We start from the raw sequence: 21,241 nt of genomic DNA on the forward strand, positions 1-21,241 counted from the left end.
AAGCTCGTAGATGTACAGTCGATATAAGCTTATATACACCATAAAACGAAAACGATTCGAGCACTCTCTTATTATAATGGCAAGAGCAGCGGCGGTGGTGGCGGCGGCGGCGGCGTCGGAAGAATAAAATAAAACTCGAGCGGACGGGGATAGGGGCAACGGCGCTAAGTATAACACCGTTTTAATGCTCGCCTTCTTTTGTCCTCGAGCGCGCGCGAGCGAGCGAGTGCCCATATCTGCACTAGCATATCTCCACGTGCGCGCACAAGAGAGCGAGAGAGCATCAAAGGCCAATATAATAACGAGCGAGCCGAGCCGAGCGCGAGTTTGCTCTGCTCGTGCACGTACGTATACATACACACGCATACACGAGAAAATTGACATCGAGTAACAATAGCATACGCGATCATCGCAAGCACACACGTACGTACGTGTGGTGTGCGCAGACACACACTCGGAGTGCGGCAATTACCAGCGATGTTTACACCAATGCCCCGTATGTGTGCAGCTCCGCTCGCGACTGCACTATTAAAAATAATGAGTGTTTCTTTCCATCTCTCTTTCGGTCCCCACTCGTGCGCGCCCGTGTATATCCAGCTCTGTTAGACCTATCTACCGAGCGGTTGCAGGAGAACCTGGACGAGGAAGAAATGTGACACACACGTGTATCTGTATGTACGAGTCGACTCGCGCGGCCGTATCGCGCCCTTAAATCGTTTGATTATTCCAACAAGAGAGAGGCAGAGGAAGAGAGAGGAAACGTTACATTAATTTCTCGTTCTGTCTTATCAGATGCTGCTTCTCTCTCACTCTTAGCCTGAGCTGATATATGCAACAAGCCCATTGAAGGAGTTCATAATGTAATGGAAGGCATTCATAAGGCTTGTCTGGTCCTTATCTCCTCTCACTGGCTGATAAGACTTGTGCGCACTACTGCGACAGCTATTTGACACGTCTGATCATTGCCATTCTTGTGCTATCGAAATATTATACAATATGCAATTGTCATGTCAGAATTTTTTATTTTTTTGGTCTTATTGAGCGCGAGTCATACATAACAAAGCAATCAGGGGCGTCGACTGTTTTATATCGACGACAACGAAGGCGACGTCGAGTCTGCATGCGATCGAATAAGTTATTCTACTCATACCAGGTAATTTCCAGTTGCTAATGAGAAAACTCGTTCGACCGAAGCTTCCCTGGAGCGGAAATATATGTACCTACATAAGGAAATCCAGCTTGTGCTCGGGTATATACGTAAGCATAAACAAAGCAAACGAGGCAGTCGTGGTCGTCGCGTGCCGATCCGCTCCGAGAGAGAAAGGAAGAAAGAGAGAGTCGAGTCAAAATTTTGGCAAAGAGTTGCCGTTAGCGTGCGACCCGGAGCCGCGCCATGGTGTATATACTGGTATATGCAGCACGCGACATATATACCTTATACCTCACCTACCCCCCGTCAAGCAAGTGCAGAAAGAGAGATAGAGAGAGAGAGAGGGAGAGGAGAGAGAGCAGCGGAACGAGAGGCTTTTCGTGAAAGGCATTAGCATAATAATTGATTCAATTTGGGGAGATTTAGCTTGCCTAATGAACGCCATAGAAGAGAGCTAGCGCAGAGTCGAGCGAGTGAGTGAGAGGGAGGTAGAAGTGAACGATGGAAAGGGACTAAGGAAGCATGAAATAGCTATGCGGCGACGCGACGTTTGCACAAAATACAACATCCAAGACGCCCTTACACACTCGTGCACACACACATACACGTAGCCGGCTGTGGAGTACTCAACTATTCCGCAGTGTATGAAGTTTTGCTTTTGCGCAATTTGCGCCGCTCCATTTGCCAATCCAACCCCTTTCCTACTCGACTTCTCTTTCTCTCCTCTCCGCCATTGATTATTATTATCCCTCATATTACCTCGACTCATATTATGTACACGTATAGAGCTATACTAGAGTGAGATGGAGATAGAGAGAGATGGCTCGTTCAATGGATTATGAGCAGTGTGCATACTTAAAGATCTTTTATATATACGGACGCTAGACGTAACCAACGAAGCGCTACGGCTGCGCGCAGCTCCGGCTCGCGATTGTATATTTTTCATCCGCTGTAGCTCGAGCTCTATTTAAACTTTTTCGTAACAACGTTATAACGGTTATATGTGGTGAGAATTTGAAATTTAAGATTCAAGGTGTACTCGACATTTATTACGTTTATTTTTGCCACAGCTGAGCGCAAGCTCGCTCGCCATGCGTTCAGTTATTATTTCTACTTTGTAAAAAAAAATAGGAGTATTAGCTCGCGAACCAAATGGCTGCTGCATACGCGGGTGGCGAGATTCGCACCCCGAAAACGCGAGCGATAAACATTTGCTCGAAGCACGCCACGGTATATATGTCTGCCCGCCTGTGTGTACATTATTCGGCTGTGAATGTATTTTTCATATTCTCATGGCCGATAAAGTTTTATAGGCGCCAAAACTGCTGCTGCTCTTTTTTGTGTGTGCTGCTGTTGCTGTTGCTGCGGCTATCACCTGTGCACGACGCTTAAACTGATCGGAGATATCTCTCTTTCGTACGACGTTAGTTCGCGTAATGCGTACACACCGATGCAGAAGCAGCAATGGTATCATAAACCGACCGCTGTACGGAATACGCGCTATATTATACGCGGGAAGACTTGAGCAATGGAGTTGGCTGGCTGGCATGTGCGTCTATGTATAGTCGCTCGTACGCGAGCGGAGGAACGGGGGGTGTGTAGTAAAATCCACAAATCACCGAATAAACCAGAACAATGAAAATGGTTCAAACGTACACAGACAAACCACACACACATCGGTAAAAGAGAAGTCGAGTGGAGTGAGTGGCGTAACAGCCAGCCGAGCTGTGTGGCAGCATGGCCTCCCACTTGCAGCTTAACCGTGAAAGGACCTGTACATCGAATACGCACGATGATAAATTTGTCCGCCAAGTCAATAGCAGGCCTTGTTTCTGTGATTTAATGATCTGTCGCTGCCACCCACCCACTCTAACCTGCCTACTTCGTCTACCTCTCTCTCTCTCTATCTCTTTCTCTCTCCCACCCCATAAGAGCTATTTATATGTACGCGAGAGCTTGCGTTTGTTATATGTACACGTTCTGTTGCTGTTGCTGCCGCTGATGCGCGCTATATATAGTGCAACTGCCATAATATTGCCAAATACCGACTGCACACGTACACATTTTACGCTCCCTATTATCAGATTGGCTCTTGGAGGGACGACGCCGACGACGACGTGTGTCGCGCGCTTTTTATCTCGCAAATGTGCTAAAAGCTAAATCTCAGAAAGAGGAATAGACGCGCGTGTGTATACGTGTGCACGAAGCGGCAATGCTTTGCAGCAGAAGCTTTTAACGTCTTGGATAGCTATATAGCTCGCCCACCCTCGGCGACGTCGACGACGACGACAACGACAACGACGACGACAACAGAGACGCGCGCGAGGGAAAGTCCGGATATATGTTCAGGGTTAGGGCCAGCCAGAAGGAAGTCAGAGCTGCGCTCTCGTCCCATCCCAACCTTTAAGGAGGAAGTTTTCTGTCTGTCTTTCTCTATATTCCTCTTTCTCTAGGATTCGCACTCGCTTCTAACAGCCCGGGTGCAGTACTTCTTGAACATTCTGTACACGGCCTCTTACTTAACCCACTTTTCGCCTATAGCGCGGTGCAACAGTAGCAGTAGTGGCAGTGGAGCATTATCGGTAAAACCGCGCCAAGCTATGAGCGTTCAAAGTCCCATTGCTGCAAGTCGTACACGAGCGTATATCCATGCAGCAAGTGAATTCCCTAATACATTATAAGCTATGTATCCGTGGCAGTTTATTGATGATTATAGGGAGAGTCTAATATAAGACTTTCATTTTTTCTGATGATACGCATCTTATTTTTCTTTTGTTTTTCCTTCATGTTGCTCTGAGATATACACGTGGAGTGGTAGAACTGGCTACTACAATTGCCATGCTCTTAAACATTAGCCGCTATCCAGGTAAAGCTGCGTCTATCGTACGTTTGTATATATATATATGGACAAAGGGAGTACTTGCTTACTTGCCGTAGCGCGTCTCGCGTCTCTTTAAAGGGGTGGGTGGGATGGTAGGTAAGAGTGGCATGCCGGCACTTAGGCCTGGCTTTTAATCTTCGAACCTCTCGCGAAGAGAAGAACTCTAATTAGAACTCCCTCCTCCCGCATCCTCTCTCTCTCTCTTGTTGCTACCCCTTCTGCTGGCAGTGTGCTCGCATGTATGTGTGTGTATGTATGTGCTTCTGCACACGGGGAATGAAAGAGAGGGAGAAAGTTAGACGGTGTGTGCGCGTGTACGTGTGTATTATGCGAAACAAGGCAGCACGACGACGGTGAGGAAATGAAGCCCAAGGTATGTTTAGTTTTTAGACGACTGCAAGAAAGAGGAGAAGTAAGGGGTAAAAGGAGAGAGAGAGAGCAGCGCTTACACGTCGCGGTAATTAAAATCTTGATTAATGCGCGCGTGTCCATCAGTCGTGCTCTCTCTCCTCTCTCTTTCTATCTCGCTACTCCTCTCAGCTTCTAATGAACTTTCACGTCACAAGCGTCGTGCATGTTATATCGTGTATATGTGTGCTTGTAACACCCCGTAAGATTCCGTACGCGCGAGTACTTAAATGCAACGAATCGGTTCCGCACATGGTACGGCTTTTTTCACCCGATACGCAAAAAAATCAATTAGGTATTGTCCACGTATAGGAAGGGTGTAATGGAAGACAAGTTGAGACGAGTACTCCGCCGGCTTCACTACAGAAATTCTCCCTTCTCAATTCTCTCTATATCCCTCGTGTGTGTACTTAAGCGGGCGTGTGCGTGTACATCTAGGCTGTGTAAGTGTGCAAGTGAGTGTGTGTGCGTGTGTGTGTTTGGTGCCTACGTCGCGCACCTTGGATTTATCTGATTCAATCTATATGCAAATCAGTTAAAATGCTAAATTAACGCAAGCGGACCGACGGCTGCCCTCTCCCTCCCACCCCTCCACACTCTCTCTCCCTCTCTCTATACTTATATACACACCCGCGCATGGTGCCTTTGGCGTAATATAGAGGACAAAACGTCGTACCAGCACGCAACGTACACTAGCTACGTGTAGGGTATAACCGAGTGTTACTCTTCTTTTTGCACAAGCAATTACGACCTAATCGATGTAATGTCTATTTAGCGATCAGCATATAGCAGCTGAGATTTAATAATCATATAACCTTGGTATCGAATTCGCGTGCAATATATGCCAGGCCGTAACACGTGTACGCGGAATCGATCGAAAAAGTGCGAAAAGCTGCCTGCGCGCGCTGTAATTACGCGGCCCTCCCCGCCTTTGTAATTTAGCGCGAAAAGAGAGAGGTAAGATGGCGCTTTATCTTAATTTCCTTTCACTCACAGGGACTGTTGCGAATTAATTACATTGCCTCTCTCTTTTCGCCGCGTACCTGTCCCTGTCCCTCGCACCCTCTTTTCGTCGACGCTCGAGCTCGCACACCGCCTCTTTTCTTACCTTTATCCATCAACGTTCGTATTAATTAGCCCTGGCTACAAGCTCGACAAGTGAGATCGACGCATCTCTTCGCATTATCGGTCACGTTAAAAACAGGCATATTGGTCCTATTTCGCAGTATAACTGTATTATATTGTAAACGGAAGAATAAAAGAACAAGTGTAGGAGCATAAAAAAATAGACAAAGAGATGCTCAGCATTAAGTTTATATTAATAGGTAGTTACGGGGAGTTTAATATCGGATAATTGAATCCGAGTCCTCGCCGAAGTCTTCTTGGGCTCGTCTCACATGCTCCCACTGATACCACCATCTCCTCATAGTGGTGAACAGTTGGAGCGCATAATTCAACGTGCGCACGCGAATACGAAAGAGAGAGAGAGAGAGAAGGAGAAAGAACAAACGGCTTCGGTAACAGAACACTACTCTTATTGCAACTCTACTAAATGAGAGAAAAGGAGCGCAGAAAATGGAAGAGCAGTCTCGCCTTGAGAATCCAACGAATAAGCGTGGGTATATACCTGTACAGCGGCCAATATACAGGTATATAAACGCAGATCTGCGAGTTGTACTGCTTCGACGCTGATAGATAAAATTACGTCACGTGTTGGTTTTGGTCAAAAACGTTTTGTGAATATCAGATTTATTTTTTCAGCTCGAACCGAATTTCACAGCTTATTTTGTTCATGTTGCAATTCACTGTCAATTTCTTCCAACAAATTATCATGTCGATAATTGCATTGACATAATACCATATATGAGTCGATTTTGGGCTCACTCAATTACAGATTTTATAAAATTGAGCATATGATTTGTTGAATTCGTCACTCGGGCGCGAAAAAGGGGCTGGCTCACGAAGATTCATCCGTTTGACCAAGTGGATTAATGCCGAAGCTTAATATCAAGTCCCGGCTCGTATTTATACGAATTATTAATTTTATGAGATGTATAATGCGCTTGTGTCTGTGCACACAGCATATACGGTAGAGCAAACAATTTCAGAGGCTTTGTACGCCGGAAAAGTGTCCACACGCATTTAGCCCTTTGGTCGTGAGCTGAAACCCAGACTTCAGTTTCATTTTGACATGTATTTTACACGTCGCAAAGCGAATGGCTTGTACAAAAATGAGCGGAAATTCTCATTTTTTAGGGGCAAGCTCACGCCAAAGCATTTGAGTTTTTAATAAAAATAAAAATATGCAAAATAGCATACGTGCGCGTATGCAAATAGTCGACAATTTTTTTGTTAAAAAAAGCGTCAAAGACGCGGTGGTGGTGTCGGTTGTGGTATCTGTTGCGGGCCGGTCCTGCGGCTCACAATTGAAAAAACTCGTAAGCAATTCGATGTTTACCGAGCCGAAGAAAGAGAGAGAGAGAGAGAGAGAGAGAGAATAACGATGAGATGTGGGCTCGAGATATATAGGGGAGAGAGAAAGATTCTGTGCGCGCGAATAAGGGAAGAAGAAACGCCTTGAGAGTATGAGGGAAAAGCGAAGGATATCGCGTCTGGCACGAGATATGGAACTCTTTTATTAAACGAAAAATTGGAAACGCTGTGTTGTCGGAATGCAATATTTCAACGGATTCATTTGGTGAAAACATTTCTTCGCCTGGTGAGTGAGAAAGAGAGAAAGCCAAGAGTAGCGAAAGAGAAAAATTCAATCAAATCTAAAGGTGCGAAGAAAGGAGCAAGAAAGAGGGAGAAACTAACACACAAGATGTAGAGAGAAGGAAAGAGAGAGCGAGGAGAGCGAAAAGAGCAACTACCTTGCGCGAACTGAGTACGGAGAAAGCGAGAGAGCGAAGTGCAAGTTATGGAAATTCTGACGAGAGAAAAGAGAGGGTGGGCGAATGGTGTATGCAATAAACAAATACAATTGAGATACGCACGAGCCACCCTCTGAGTAACACGTTATTGCTCATATTTTGCTAACGTCTACTTTTTCTATGGCGATTAATGTCGTGGAACGATTCTGCTGCATTTTCTCGAAAACATTTTTCAGTGATAGTGAGAAAAAAATTGTTTATAATACGTACAGCTGAGTAAAAAAAATATTAATAAAAAACAACCGTGCTAGAACGATTCAAAAGCAAATATCTTTCACGTAAAACAAAAAACGAAGTACGCCTAGCCCTCGGGGGGTCATCTTCTTTCAAAACAATGACTTTTTTCGTCACCTAAATCGCTCCAGATTACTTGGTTGAATCCGAATTCCTTCGCTTAGTGCAATCTTGAATTCTTCTCTTAAAGAAAGGCGATGGCCTGATCGAGTCATAGCAGTAAACGTATTGTCATTAGACTTTAGAATCGATGCGGTGTCGGCATATTTAGTTTTTAAACACATTAAATACATATAATAACGTAGAAGCCTTTGAGCCACTCGCAATTGGCTTATATGCAGCTTAAGCTATTGAAGTGCATTCAATGGTGGATATAATATAAATCAATCATTAGTGAAAAGGTTCAATTTGTAAGGTGTTGAAAGATCAATTTTCTAGCGAAAAAATGATTTCAAATGATTTCTAAAAGTTAAAATAGTTACTTCGAAGTATTCGCTCCAATTATGTGCTGTCATCGTGTACCTTTTGAACTTTTGTTTTCCTCGATATAATTTTTGATAAAGGTCACACTAGAAGGGGTTTCATATGACCATGAAGTGCATTTTGAGTTTCTAAAGGTATGCCTTGCATCCAAATAATTTGTGGCAAATATCACACTCCAGGTGTGCTATGCACTGCATTTACTTTTCATTTAAAATTTTTTTGAGATCGAAATAATTCGTGACAAACTTCACATTCGAGAGGTATGTTATGATCATGCACCCTTTTCATGTGAATTTTGAGGGTAAAGTTTTATCCAAATGATTTGTGGCAAATCACGCATTTAATGTCTTACTAAGATCATGTACTGTTTTAACGTGACGTTTGAGGTCATATTTTTGCCCAAATGTTCTATGACAAATGTCACGCTCGAAGGATTTGTTCCGATTATGTACCGTCATGATGTGGGTTTTGAGGGTACAACTTTATGTACTACCTTTATGTGAAGTTTAAGATAACTTTGATCTCTATATAATATGTGACAAATTTCACACTCGTTGAGTTTGATCTGATTATGAACTGCATTTATATGACTTTTGAGGTTACTTTTATCTCCGAATGATTTGTTACAATTGTCACACTCGAAGTATTTGCTCCGATTATGTACCGTCTTGATGTGGGTTTTGAGGGTACACTGTTGTCCATATGATTTGTGACAAACATCACACTCGAAGAGGTTACTCCGATAATGTACTGCATTTACGTGAGATTTGAGAGTACACTTTCTTCCAAATGATTTGTGACATATCTCACATTCGAAAGGTTTACTAAGATCGTGTACTGTATTAACGTGAGATTTTAGATTACCTTTTTGTCCAAATTTTTTATGACAAATGTCACACTCGAAGGATTTGCCAAGATCAGAGTACGGTATTTTTGTGAATTTTGAGGCTACCTTTGTATTCAAATGATTTGTTACAAATCTTACATTCAAAGAGATTCTTACGAATATTTTCTGCACTTATGTGAGCTTTGAAGAGGTTTTTGGACGCAAATGACTCGTAGCAACTTTCACATTCGTAAAATTTGCTCTTTCGTGTTAGTTTGATAAGTCTTTTTAGACTCACTTTTTCTTTTTTCGAGATATTTTGCACTAAAAAGATAATTTTGTTTGAGAAGTTACCCTACATTCTTTCACCTTATATGATTTATATTTTAATTGAGAATTCACTGGAAATGGGCAATTATTACGATAATCGAAACCTTTTTTATCAAAATTATCGGCTCTTCATCACTCATATAATTAGTCTGAATCGGGTCTCCTATTTGTACAATAAATGGATTACTCTGATACTCAGATTTGCAGATAGTTGTTGATAAAATTTTCAGTTCAGGTTTAAAATCTTTGAACTCTATTTTTATCAATATTTTTTCGTCTGATTGTTCTTGTAACGCCATAACCTCATTCGTGTGATTTACCTAAAATTAAAATTGTAAAATGGCTTTTAATAGCAATAAAACTGAAGATAATGCAAAATATTGAACTCGCTGATGATTTATAAAACGCGAATGTTTTTAATTTTTTCGCTTCGCCGGAATTCACTGTATCCAAAATATGATCGTTACCTACATTTGGCCAAGTATCGTTTGGCTCCTCATTTACCCTAAAGAGTGATCAAGTTAGATAAAGCGATCGCTCGATAAAATAATCCATAAAAAATTGGTCAAACCTAACTATGTCCCCGCTTCTCTCCATATCTCGATCGATTATTATATATAAAATCGTACTGCAAATTTTCACGGAATTTTTCACAGATATAAAATATTTGAGGTTAAGCGCATTAAGTAGCCAGCGCCATACCTCGAATTCACTAATTCTAAACACTTCCTCACTGAAGAATTCACGATTCACACTAAAAAATTGGTGGTTACACGCGTAGAAAAACCAACGCTGTACCTTGATTTTACTAACACTCTTGGAAAAATATTATTTGTAAATGCTTTCCCAGAAATTCAACTCACTGTTAGCGACTGAACGCTCTAATCGTCATTTTAGCGAAGAGACGCCCCGATTGTGATAACAATGCTTTCATCTTCCTCTGTCGAGTAGCCATTTGCAGTCATGTGTTGAGATACATGAAACTACATACTATTAAAACATAACCGAAATCGCAATGAAAATTTGATCCATCGAGGCGCATTAGTAAAATATAATAATACGGCAGTTGTGTCGATAATTTAGCAAAATATATATTTTCTACTCTTAAATAAGTGATGACTTGACGTGCGTTTGTAATAAACGTAATGTGATTAGATGTTGAATTTAGGCAGATGACGTTAATACATTGAACGTAAGTACAGGTATAATCAGTACATTCATAATGCGTTAAAATATGCTAGTTAAGTAAAAAAAATGAAAATGAACATTCCATAAAAGTAATTAATGAGGATTAATATGACACACACGGATATACTACACGAAATTTAACCTTGAAGAGATGTATTCAAGTATCGAGGCATATGTCTTTAAAATTACGTTATATAGACAAAATTTGTACTGAAATAATATAATAAGTAATAACTACAGTTGAAAAAGCTATCGCAGAATTATGAGTGTGTAGTAATACGAACTCTCCGAAGTTGTAAAGTATTCATCGACTCTCAACCTCTGTTAAGCGGCCAGCTCGTACGCATACATGATCATTTGGGCATGTGAAATGAAGCGAAGCGAGATGTTATCGATCGTACGAGACTTGAGCCATAGAGAAACAGTAAAAAAACTACATATACGTGTTGTGTATACCCTCATATCGGTATGTGTATATAAATGTATATAAGTATGTGTCCGCAGGACTCGAAGCGTGTAAAGTCCCATTGCTTGTATCAACTAACGCTCGAACACTCGTGAGCTATGCAAATGCTTAAACACACATGCACACACGTAGATATACATTATACACACACTTACGTAGTTGAAAACTGCTCCACAGTGCAGCGGGCGCGACTGTGTGTGTATTGTGTGCGCATTGTATCTCGCATAATTTATAAAATGAGCTGGCCTGTTCGAGCGTGCACACGAACAGCATTACGAGGCTTTTTTTTGATGCATGGTATTTGCGATATTCAATTTGTTTTCGGATTTTATAATATTTCTTTTTCTCGTACCCTAACTTTGACAATCAAAAGGTGCATATCTCTTTTGTAATAATCAAGTTAAATAATATCCTCGCTGCAATCTAATTTCGTCGTACTCGCTATCTACTGAAATTAATCTATTGCCTTTTTATCTTCGAGTATGTTATAATGTTGCACTTTAGTCTCAATGTATATAAGCCAGAAAGAAAAAGAGCGAGAGAGCGCAAGAAAGCGAGAGAGAAAAAAGCTCACGTGCGCCTCGGCTCGCGAGTGAGATAGAAAGAGAGAGAGAGAGAGCGAGCGAGCGAGCGACAGAGAAAAAAGAAAAGGCGAGAGGGACTATTCTTGGCACATACATTTTCCGGGAGTGACTCTTGAGATAAAAATGCAATCAACGTCGGGGGGCTCTCTCTCTCTCACTCTGTGTTGCGAGGAGCGCACGCACGCGAGCTTCCTATATAGGCAAGGGAGGCAGGCAGACGCGAGAGCTCGAGAGGTAATTAATTAAGCGGCGCTCTTTTTAATTTGTAGCCTGTTGTCATCTTGGCCAGCAGCTGTGTCCGCGCTCTGCGCTCGTCGGGGCCTCGCTTGCTCGTTCTGAAGCCATTGAAGGGCAATTTTTTACGCGTTTCACGTGTACCTGCGCGACGTTTAAAGTCGTCACTTTCGTCGTCGCTGTACGTCCGAGGAGCTCAACGAGTGGACATATAATGAAATTACCTGTGAAATATTAATGCATTATTGCACGAGAAACATTAAAAAGTATAAAAGCACGCGAGAGGGAAAAATGTATACTTTACGATGTTGATTTAACCGTTGGCCTGTTTAAAATAGCCTTCGTAAAAATGATAAAAAACAAAACCGCGTGAGGGAGAAGAACGAAAAAAAATTAAGCAAACAATGGACCTGCGGGCCCCGGTACATATATATAAGTATATCTGCCGAGTAAGTGCACTGTGTGTTACATAATCGCTATCTATGTCATTAAATTAAATGAGATTCGGTCAAGCTTTCTTCGGCTAAAAACAAGCGCAACGCTTCTCAATGAATATACAGACTCCTTTTTCGCACTCGCGCTTCTCTCTTTCTCCCTTTTACCTCTCACCTTTTTCTCTCTCTCTCTCTCTCTCTTTCTCTCGCAGTCAGGTTTTACTCATTAATTCTCCAATGTTCCGTGCGCTGCTGCAGCGACGGAATTCTCTTTCTCTCTCGCTTACAATTCAATAAACGACGACCACTGGCCTTCTTTTTTACGCTCACTATACCTTCGTTCAGTCGCGTGCGCGCTCGCTCTGTCTATTATTGCACTTTAAAGAGATTACACCTTAATGGAATCTCTTTAAATCATCGCCCTAGGTACACGGAGCATCGTCGTTGGTTTGATTTTTCTCTTTATTCCCTCCGTTGCGTTTTTATTTCGTTTTGTTGTCGTTTATTTTTATTTAACCCATATATCTTTCGTGTGTTTTTGTTTTCAACAAGACGCGAGGAACGTGTCGTTAATGAGCAGAACGTCTTAATGAATAGCATTGCAATCGTGTTTCGTCCCAGCAAAACAAGATCTCCCTTATGTTCGTATGCGAGCGTATGTGTGTGTGTGTGTGTGCGAGTGTTTGTGCATTATATAGGTGTGAGACACACTGCGCGAATCTTTTAGTCCAACAAGAATGAGTCAAACGTATACACAAGCAAGTGTCCTTCGGCATACAAGATTGGCGGGAGCGAGGCGTAGCCGGTGCCAGCGAGTATGTGCTTATATACCTTTTTACATTACACGAATACATACACAGAAACGAGCGCCCGAGCAGCAATCGAGTGAGAGGTGAGTGGCTCGTCCCTCTGCCTCGCGCGATCTCCTCTCTATACATACGCGCAGCATATATACCCCTTACTTTTGCCTTTTTGCTTCTTTCGCTTCTTTCGCTTCTTTCGAGTCTTTGGCTTCTACGGCCTCTTCCACCTTTCGCGCGAGACTCGCCGCGAGTCTTCTAGGCATACTGCCTGCCGTACTATATATATACGAGCGCGAACACGCAGGCTTGTTTAGTCCTGTGCCACCTCCGCCACGCTTCTGCGCTCCTAATCGTGCCAGGATACTTTCGCCCCTTGGAAATTTTGCCGTCGGCGCCGGACTTTCCGACCGCTTCGGCAGGCACGAGAGAGAGTGAGAGAGAGAGAGAGAGAAGCGAAGCGAGCCACATCACGCCATGCACGCACACCTCTCAGCTATTATACCTATACATTATTATATAGACTTTCTCGACTCATCCTCTTGTTCCTTTTTTTTCAGCGCGATTATGACGCGAAATGAAAAAATTCCTTCTTATAATTTATTGCGCGCTATATCGATTTAGAGAACTTTTATGGATGACGACACTCTTCGCGGTGTTATCTTTTTTTCTCTACCTGTTGTTTTTTTTCGGTCTCTCTCTTTCGATTTATACGTCAAAATATTTGCAATTTGCATCTTAATCGAGCGAATTTGAATTTAGACTGCGATTTTTCAAAAATGAATAATACCACGAAGAAAATGAGCTTGGCACACGATGCCGCGTGGCGTGTGTGATTTTTTTCCCTGACTCATTACGGATAATGTTTCAAAAAATAACTAAAATATTTCTACATAATTTGTATGCAAAAATTTTTACTAATAACATTCAAAATATTATGGAACGTTTTTTTAAATTTATGAGCCTTTACATGACACTTACAAAATTCTCATTAGTTTTTTATATATTTTGTTGTAGGTAAGTGTCAACAGCAATCATTCAGGAGGACAAGATTTTTGAGGTTTTGTTTCATCGTAAATCCTATTTATCATTTCAAAACAATTTCATAGTTTTCGCAACGCTACTTTTTGCTTATTTATTGCCGGAAATTTTGAAACAATTAGTCTTTGTTATCAAATTAAGATCAAAACGATATTCAGAGGCATTAAACAAGATATTACGAAAACAAAGCCGGAATCTTTTTGGAGCTCTAAGAGCCGTGCTCGAATATAATGCAAGGGAAAAGTATGAGCAGGGTAAAAAAGGAACAGATTATATAGTACTGCATCAACACAAGTAAGAGTAGTAGTTATAGCTGCAGTGAAATTTACGAGGGTTGCTGCTAGTTGCAGGGGACGACTTATTAGATTAATTAACGTAATTCTAATGGAATCTCTTCTCTCGAGTCACAATACAAGCCGCCTCGTTGTGCTCCTTCTCATCTCGTTTCGTCGTTAAGAGAGAGAGAGGAGGGAGAAAATTGCAAAGAAAACGAGCCGAGTAAGAAAAGAGGATTATATCGTTCCATTGCTTATAAATAAGTATATATGAGTGTATTTTGTACATCAAATTGCAGCTTACACACATAGAAATGCTGCACACGTGGTGGTTTCTTTCGTGATACGCACACAGACCTCCTCCTTCGTCGTTACCTCCTCCTCTCTCGCTTGATTACTATCCGACGAGCGAGAGCGAGAGAGATAGTTGACGAACAATAGCTTCCATTAACGACCATATAGACCAACTCCGCGCCATGTTAATGGGTAAATTGTGTGTTAAGTCATTTTAAGGCCTAAACTTGGGCTCTATACACGCTTTCCTACAGACAAGTTACAAATGCACACCACATACATACACATAATTCACGCTCATGTATATGTAATACACGTTGAGAACAATAACTTTATACTTTACTGCACTACTGTGGCGGATGAGTTTTGAGGTAGAGCTTTTTGGTGCCCAGAAAGTATGAGTATTCGGGGCTAAGATTTCGATGCGATTGTGACACGATTGATTGGAACATGTATACTCGTGCGTTCGTACTTACGATTATAACGACGGATTTATATCCTCTTTTCAAGGCCAACGATGCAGCGTGTAGCAGTTGCGCGCTGCTGCTGCTGCCGCTGCCGATGCCGCTGCGGAGGGAAAGTGTGACAGGTGCTTTCTATACAGCAACACTTCCCACGTGGTCGGCAATTACTGCGGTTCTTCGATCGAACTGATCAGCACGATTTTGACGTTCAGCAACGATTAGTAAATTGTTTCACTTGACGGTGTTGAAAATGTTTATTCCATTATGCTCATTGATATTAATTTAGAATAAAAATTCTTGAACGTATCGGTTAATATAATTTTACGAGCAGATCAACTTTTCGTTTTTGTAAATTGCAAACCTTCCTAAAAGTTAACAATAAAACTTTACCCGACAGAGTAACATAGCCACCACTTAACACATGTTAATAGATCAAAATTGAGTCATAAAATTTTTATTCACTTTTATATTTTGTGGAAAAATGTAACGATGCTATTTATACAATTCTATCCAACGAATCTGAAAATTTGAAGGAAACAAGCCTGAAATGAATAGAGTGCGATCAAAGGTGTCGTATTCGACAGGTGGCGCGAAGTAACGCTATGTCGAAATTCGTATACACTACGGGGGTTGTAGAATGCGCGACGCTTGCCGGCAGCAGACTGGACTATCTCGTTGAAGTGTCTGCTGCTCTTGGCGGGCTATCCGCTGCTGCAGGTAGGTATATATAGCGAAACTCCCGAGGACGAGTATACCCATATATATAGAGAGATAGAGAGAGAGAAGCAGGAGTATGCGCGCCGCACCGAGAGTGCCTCTGAGGGTTGCTGCGACTGCTGCTTGCCTGCCTGCCTGCCTGCGCGCGATACTCTACTGCCTGACCCTACCAGCTCTATTTCCCCTTACAAGCTACCCTACTCCCATTACTGCTACATACACTCGCATGTACGCACACCACCACGTTATGCACGCGGCCTTTTTTCCATTTTTGCCGACTGCTTCCCTTCCCAAAAACGAGTCTCTTTTCTAACCGAATGGGAGCTTGCAGCACACGTACATCCATTCATTACATTCATATGTGTACCCGGTTACGTAAATAAAATTCGAATATTGCAATACTCACCCCTCTCCTCACCCACCTCGACGTTCGGCCACTGATTGATTTTTCCCTTGTAAAACGGCCCCGAATTTATTCGATAAAACACGCTTTGATAAAAGAATTTCTGAGAGTTATTTGACCTTTGGATTGCTTATTTATTCGAGCTCATATCGCGCCCAGCAGCGGAGGCGGCGGCAGCAACATCCGCGGCCACGGGGCGCCGTTGGTGCTACTACTGCAATACAAAAATTTCGTACTGGTAATTTTGAAACGAATTGACTACATTGCAATTTTAAATGCCGAGGAACACAGGAAAATATTTTTCATTACGGCCCGCGGTGAAAATTTCCAATTCGATTCGCGGTAGCTCTCTTCCCCTCCTATTGCTTGATATATTTGTTTTAGAGCTCTCGCACACAAATTGGCGATGCATTCAAATTAATAAAATATTGGCTAATTAGCCGTACGAATGTTTTAGGTTTCAAAAGGCAATAAGTATCGCATTGTGTAACGTAATCGCCAAGGATTCTTTGAATTATTTTTAAACGTAATATGAGTAGCAAATAAAGGTCGATTGATTGGTATATACAAGATAAAATTTAGATTTCAATAGCAATTTGACCTTCGAAATGGTATATGTTTACTCGATGTAAATTAATTTTCTAACAAAATTCCAATAATTTGATACCTGCCTAGAGATTCCATCAAATCAAACCTTACATTGAACGTTTGAAAGGGGTAAAATTATGCTTATTCTTCATAGTGTACATAAGCTTATAGTTTAAATTTTGAAGTGTAATTGATACGTAATTGCAACGGGATCGATGTATTTCTTAACCCATTAAGTCCCAAGAGGACGCTTTTTCAATACTTCATTCGGCCACTGGATTTTTGGTGTAAATGGGGTCAAAAAATATGCGAGTAACTAATTCTAATGTAAAATTTAGTGCCCTTTCAGAATCTGATCTCAGATTTTTGAAAAAGTGATCAGGTCAAAAGTTACACTTGATTTTACCCAAAAAAACATGATTTTTAAAAAAAAATTTTTTTTATTTATTGAATTTCCAAATGAAAACCATTAGAAATCTTAGGGGTAACGTGCAAATATCGCGTCCTCGATACCTAAACTAAAAGTTAGTGGGGTTGAGATTGAAGAAAATAAAGTTAAAAAATACACTTTTTTCTCAAGTCCTTCGTTTTTGAGTAAAAATTCTATAAGTTTTCATTTAATTTTGCTAGTTTCGACCGACATTTTTTTTGTTTAAACATTAATTTTTTCAATCGGTACCCCGCTAACTTTCAGTTTAGATATCGAGGACGCGATATTTGCACGAAACTCTTGAGATTTCAAATGGTTTTCATTTGGAAATTCGAAAAATAAAAAAAATTTTTTTTTAAAAATCATGTTTTTTTGGGTAAAATCAAGTGTAACTTTTGACCTGATCACTTTTTCAAAAATCTGAGATCAGATTCTGAAAGGGCACTAAATTTTACATTAGAATTAGTTACTCGCATATTTTTTGACCCCATTTACACCAAAAATCCAGTGGCCGAATGAAGTGTTGAAAAAACGTCCTCTTGGGACTTAATGGGTTAATTCAACACTACTGCCATCTATTGAATTCTTGAGAAACACCAAAACTATATACAAGACATGTAATGTCGGTGTATGATGCAAAAATGGTTTTTGTAATTCAGAAGTAAAATAATATGACCACTGACATCAAAATTTAAAATACTAGACGTTTAAGACGCGCTCCGCGCGTATCAATTTTTTTATTTATGTTTTGAGGTTAGCAACTTTCAGGCGAGCTTCGCGCGCGTACATCTTTCAGTCAGTTTCGAAAAAGTTGCTATTATGACCGTAGATGTCACTTTATTACGTTTCGACTCGAGTCAAAAGTCAGTCGACCAATTAGAGGCCGAATAGATTGGCTTCACTTTTAGGTCCATCTCTTTTTTATAAGTTAGATTGGACTTTTTCCAAAAATCTTTTTTGATAATTCTTCCGGAAACATAACTTTGAATTTTTCAAACTATAAGAAACCAACTTGATTGAGTGAAAACTTTGAATCTGATGCAGATTATAAATAGTCAAGGGCTATTAATCAGAATTTTATCGCATACCAACTGAATCTCAGGTCATCAGAAATAACCAACAAATAAAGTAAACTGGTACACTAAAGATGCAAAAGAATATTATGAACTCTTGCATTCTGAGGTACTCGAGGGTAACCCGCTGTTGCCTCGCGCGCAGCAAGGGGTTAATGAAATAATCAAGAAAGCCCAAGCTGCGTAGTAACCGGTAGCAGCGCAAGTCGCACTCAATTTTCCCTCGGCAGTACTCGCACACATACAGAGTGTGCATCCACGATGAGCCCTTGAAGGAACACAATGACGAAGCAGGTTTGTGAATGTGCACCTACGGTATATATATCGCTGGAGAGAACTGCTGCTGCTGCTGCTGCTACCGCGAGAGGAGGTGGTGAGAGAAGGCGCAGGCGCATGCCCCGCCTAGCTGCTGTAAGCTCGCGATGCAACGTTGGCCGAGGAGGAGCTAGGCGCGCGGGAGTACCTCGCCATTGGAGAGGCTCTTTCACCTGTAGCCGATTCCGATCGACGACGACGACCCCCCACCTCCGCGAGGCATCTCGCTCTCTAGCTCTGTCTCTCTCGCTTTTCATTTACATGTACCTGTAAATGACGTCAGTCATATAAACGTCACGCCCGCGCTGGTTCCGCGCATTTTCCCCACCCACAATGCGCGAGACTACGTGTACGTACACGAGCGAGCGAGCTCCGTCGGCGAGAGAGCAAGAGAGAGGAGATCGGTACCAGGTTTCGTGCACCTCATCTCGTGCTCGTACGTTTTTGAACTTTCCCGGCTTATTCCGTGCTCTACTAGACTCGGTAAATTATTAAATGGGTTCGTTCGACCTATCGAAGCATCATTACTTAAACATAAATAAAATGTGAGACTTATTCGAGCAGCAGAATCAGTTATAAGTTCTTTTGGTGATTTTTCTGAAAGTTTCATTACAGTTGTAAAGTACAACACAGTAACAAAAAAGGGAAAAAGAATGATCGCGCTTAAGTCGTGGGTCCTCTAGAAATTGGCTTCCCACGCAGAGAGAAAGAGGAAAACTTTCGTATGCACGTGTTCAGGGAAAAGTCTAATGATCTAAAAGTTAACTAATTTCCAAACTAAAGTAGCGCATAGTAGATAAAAATCGAGCAAAATGAGGGAAAAAAGGTGTGATTAAAGCATTAGCCTCGCCAGCTCTTACGCGAGTGTGGCGCACAGGCGCGCGTGCAGAGCTTAAGAGTTTACGCATCTATTGTAGCTTTGTTATATACGCAGCAACTGTAGATAGGAGGAATTAATTACCCTAGACCCTGCAGCGTGTATATACACCGTTGGTAGAAAGGCAAGCTCAAGCTCAAGCTGCCGCGGACGGAGAAGCCTTTGCGCAACGCTTTGATGTCCGGCTTCCGCCGAGGTTCTGGACGCGCGCAAGTCGCGCTTATATACCACTATGTGCTCTCGCTCGCTCACTCGCTCTGAACTCGGTATCCTGTCTATTCGACTCCAAGGTAATCGACTTTGTTCCTACTCCTCCGGGAGTTGCTTTTCTACTCTCTGCTGCCGTTGCTGCTGCTGCTGCTGCTGCTCTCTTTCCTTAATTACGCGGCCTCGAGCTCCGTTCAATCGTCGTATATAAGACGAAGTCGTTTCCAAGCTCCACGAAGGCATCAAATTATTCATTCGCCAAAACGCGTGACCTCGACTGAGTTTCCGGGTCGAGCGCTGGCCCTGGCACGCCCTGCAACCGATCGAAATATATTCTCATTGTCATACACATTCCTAAGCGATCTTTTTTTTATCTATATTCAATGTTGCTGCATCAAGTTCTCGAGAACTGCAATGCATTTAGTTTCAAAAAAAAGCAAGGCTATATGATCGATCGATCTGCAACTGCATAAGTAGATGATTGCCAACGATAAGCAGGTCTGGGTTGGTTAACGCATAAACACATAATACACATCACATCGATAATACGACACGCGAAACTCGCACGCACGAGTCATTGTCGCTGCATGTATATTTTTGAATCGATAAAATTAAGCAGGGTATTATCGATAAACGCTGCAGCTCCCCATGCGTTTATAATACGTGTTCTCTATCCCCGGCCTGAAAAGTGCAAGAGAGATAGAGCGAGCGAGCCCAGAGAGGGAGAAAGAACAGGTGTTATATTATAGCGCGGGCAGACAAAGCCCACAGGATGCGTACTGGCGTATGCAAGACAAACGACAGAAGATAACATCGGTGCAATTCGTAGAAGAGACCTCGCGGTGTGCACTGCGCGTGTTGGCCGGGCTCTCTCTCCCTCCCTCTGCGTCTCTTTCTCTCTTTCTCTCGTGGTAAATTCTATATAAATTATGTGACACTGCAGTAAGCAGCGCATGAATATATGGAATTTTACTTGTCCGCGAGAGTTTGGCATTATTCCGTGATGTCTTCCGGATTATTTTGCCGAGCGATCGATATCGCGATTAAATGAAGCGCGAAAAATCGTCTCCGTCACATGAATACTATGTATTATACCGTCGGCTTTCGAGTGGTGGTTGTAATAATAATGCGAGTTGCGCCGTGCATTTGCGGATATTATATATAGTGTACGTCGCGCGAGGTTGGCTTTGTTCACGAATTAAACGGAATACCAGCGTCGCGACAGCTCGTTTAGGGTTTCTGCTCGAAGAGGCGTGCGCATATCACTCGAGATATGTTGTGTTCTTTTTTCGAGAAGAATCGTAGGGCTTGCTCGTAGCACTAACATATTTGATGGCAGCCAGGCGTAATGCTAACATTTTTCATTTTACCTAGCGTCCACTGATTTTTCGTTCATTTTTAAACTTAAATTTCTGCTGCTATATCCACGTTGGAACCACGAAGTGCGCTTTGAAAAAAATAGCGTAAATCTGCAGGCCATCGGGTCATTTCAAAGCTGATGAGTACATACAGGTAAAATCATTTCAGCTGCGTGGAAACGTAATATTATTTTTCTCTTCTCAACTTCAAGAACAATGCTCGTAACTTGTAACGCGTGGAAAATATT

At 42.0% G+C, this 21,241-nt stretch overlaps 1 protein-coding gene across 1 annotated transcript in view; it reads left to right on the plus strand.

Moving 5' to 3' along the window:
* The window catches only part of LOC111694143, a 142,004-nt gene that overhangs the window by 64,702 nt on the left and 56,061 nt on the right, over nucleotides 1–21,241 (plus strand). The gene's annotated exons all lie outside the window — the stretch shown is intronic.

Source organism: Trichogramma pretiosum, unplaced genomic scaffold, assembly GCF_000599845.2.
Source record: "Trichogramma pretiosum strain Unisexual culture from Peru unplaced genomic scaffold, Tpre_2.0 scaffold18, whole genome shotgun sequence".
NCBI classification, from domain to species: Eukaryota; Metazoa; Arthropoda; class Insecta; order Hymenoptera; family Trichogrammatidae; genus Trichogramma; species Trichogramma pretiosum.